The following is a 3,181-nucleotide window of genomic DNA, read 5'->3' as shown; positions in this document are numbered from 1 at the left end:
CCCCCTCTCCCGCCCCCTACTTACCAGCTCCAAGTTAGGCTGCAGCTCCCTGCTGCAGCGGGCGGGGACTGTCCAAATCAAAGCTCTCCAAATCTTCCTAGAAGATTCAGAGATCTTCGAATTGATTTGGACCTTTTTACTGGCCCCCCTGATTCAGTTCAGATTCAGAAATTCGGCCACCAAATCGGGCCAAATAGAATCAGCACCCGAAGCTTCGCAAAGCCCTAGTTCACACCGTTCACAGCTGTTTCAGGCTCTATTCATATCCAGGGGTTATTCTTCATTCTGCTGAGAACACCACATTAAGATCAACGTCCCATTTCCCACTTGCATGAACACCTTCCCTCACTTTCTGTTAAAGATTGCCCCTCTTAAGAATCCTAAAATCCATATGCTTATTTGGACTTTCTTAACATTTGGCAAGTGAGACAAAATTAGTAACTTCAAATTAGCATCACTTGAGCAAGACCAACTCATGTAGAGTGCCCAATAACCCTTCAAGGGAACAATATAGAAGAACATTCAACAAACTGCTAAGCTTACATTTGCTTGTAGAGCTTAATGCTTGGGATGGAGGAAGGGGTGGGGAGCCTAGCTTCTGTGTGTCTGTGTCCCTGTACCTGTTCCCTCCACTCAGAAAAATCCAGATTGGAGTTTATATAGGTCTCTCTAGTGGGATTTAAGGCACCCTATCCTGCCACACAAGTTCAGAGCTAAAATGAGCAAGAGCTCTGCTACTCTGGTGTGACTAGAGTTAGTCTCTCTACGCCTGCACCATAGGTTTGGTGGGTGCCCGTAATACAAATACAAAGCTAAGCATCTAATAACCAAGAAATACACAAGGATAACATATACCACAATTTTGTATGATGACAGAATTAGCTAGAGGTACAGTAGGGAGGGAGAGGGGGGAGGGAACGTTGAGGTGGGACCAGCCAGATGGGCCAAGAGCATGACTGGGGAAAATGGCCCAAAGTATGGGCAAGGGAGAGAGTACAATATGACTGTATGGCCTGGTTTGGTACATAATTAAAAGCTACATAATCACAGGAGTATACAACCCTACAATAAGCTGCTACCTGTGACAAATACAACAGTAAAGGGGACAAAAACGTAAGCATCAGATTCTTTCTGTGCCAATGGCTTCTAAAATACAATGATTTAATGGGCTAAGAAAAGGATGAGCTGAAAATGGTAGTAGGTAGCTATACATGTTGTGGGGAAGCATCAATAGGGGACTGATACAAAAATTTATATACATAATTTTTCATTTGATAACTATCGTTTCTTAAAACCGTCACATTTTGGTGACATATTGAACATGGGTAAACTTTCTCACCCAGTCCCATTATAAAATACCCAAGCTCCAACTCTGCCTTTGAACTAAGCAGAAACTACTTATACTGTACCTGCTTTGCAATCAAATACTTAAGCTCACCCCACAGAAAGAACACAATACAGTACCTGCTAATTTTTATAGTCCCCACATGATTATGCTCACAATGCCATAAAAACTACACTTCTGTTTAGGCACAGACTGCATACATTTTCTGCCCTAACTGCTGATGCTCCTCATGCCCAGATAGTTTCTATGTCCTGCTCTTGACACAGCCTATGTGGAAAAGCACTGAAACGACCCATTCTGACTCTCAAGGTACATATAAACCACTTCCTTCTGATCATACACAGAGATGTCATAAGAAAGACATTTATCTGCTCCCTCTGAGAACGTTAAGTATCCCCTCAGATTTATAACTGAAATGAGAGACATTCTGTCAATTGTAACTAATCCCTCCACCATTCAAGAGAGATGCACCTAATTGCAATGAATGCAGCTGGAGAATTTGCAGGTAACTCTCATTAGCCACTGTCATAGCTGGGGGAAGGGGTGTGGAAGAAGGGGAACAGAGTTAAGGTTGTAGGAGTATCTCTCCAAAATCTTCTTTTTTGCTTTCAGAATTTTGACTTTTGCTGAACATGATGTTCTGGAAGGATGCAGGATACCACCATGCAACCTTAAGTCTGCAAGACTAGCGAATTCAAAAGATGACAGAGAAAGACAAGCAATAACCCAAGCCAAGGTAAGATGGTCCTTGTCTCATTTTTCTGTTGTTTTCTGTATTCAAATATTGTTTGAGAACAGTTAAAGATAATCTCAGATTTGTTATGCTAAGGTTGAATGTTCAAATAAAAAATATGTATTTTGTGTCGTAAATGCATGAATATTCCTATTGCTAGCTAAAATAAGTTACTCTGTGTACTTATATCCAACTTCCAATCTTATATTTTCAAATACAAAAGCAGTATTTTTCTAATTTTCTTTCATGTACAAAAGAAATCAAGAAATTAGCAGTTATGATAGGAACACAAATATTTGCATGCAATTATATCTGCTCTAGCTGTCACTTCAACCATTTTAGAAAAAATAGCAAGCTTCAAGAGCTAACTTCTAAAATACTTCTTGCAGGCTACAGTAAAACACAGGTAAAGTGCTAGTATTTTATATTATATACATGCTGAAGAAATACAGAGTAAAACAGAACTTATCCACCCAAAAATTTACAGTATAAAAGCTGAGAGAGAGAAAAAGGATGAAAGTGTCTTATACTTACATAAAAATGGGGAACTGAGACACAAATTGCGTAAGCATACACATGATCCTATCAACTTCAAGTTACACATGTGCTTTAAAAAGGCCATTGGACAGCTGGGAATTGACTATAGATTTCCCAAGGACCAGTCTAGCCATTCAATAACAATCCTTCCTGTAAGCAGAATAGCATGAAGTGGAAATAATCTTATCTGTAAAACAAGCTAAATTTCCCTCATCTCTGAATAAAAACCCAGATAGCTAAACAAGTTAGCTGCGTTCATAGTTTCAGTTACACATGCCCCATATATTTAAAAATAGAAAATAATTCCATCTTCTGCAAAACAAAACACTTTTTAGAAAGTAGGTGATCTTGTTTATACTCAGCAAGCCCAATCACTTGTTGTACGCCTGACCAGATGCAATACATAGCTACTATTACCTAGGTTAGGGTATGGACACACATTCATTTGGAGCCCTTTGAAAAGGGGAACACTTCAAAATGGGAACTGCTGAATTGGAAGGTACAACAGCTGTTATGTTCTAACAGTTGTGGGCAAACAAGCTAGGAACAATACTAGTGTAGCAAAA

The 3,181-nt window shown here is 39.5% G+C and overlaps 1 protein-coding gene across 1 annotated transcript in view; it reads right to left on the bottom strand.

The window, feature by feature from the left end:
- The window catches only part of PDE3B (phosphodiesterase 3B), a 165,021-nt gene extending 162,373 nt beyond the window's left edge, over positions 1-2,648 (bottom strand). The window contains exon 1 of the mRNA XM_006018231.1: positions 2,613-2,648. The gene's annotated coding sequence lies outside the window, so the exon portion shown is untranslated. The remainder of the gene's footprint in view (positions 1-2,612) is intronic.
- Between the last annotated feature and the right edge of the window lie 533 nt (positions 2,649-3,181).

The sequence above is a fragment of the Alligator sinensis genome, unplaced genomic scaffold (genome assembly GCF_000455745.1).
Source record: "Alligator sinensis unplaced genomic scaffold, ASM45574v1 scaffold502_1, whole genome shotgun sequence".
NCBI classification, from domain to species: Eukaryota; Metazoa; Chordata; order Crocodylia; family Alligatoridae; genus Alligator; species Alligator sinensis.
Note: the sequence above shows the minus strand (reverse complement) of the source record. Positions and strands in the feature narration are given on the sequence as shown.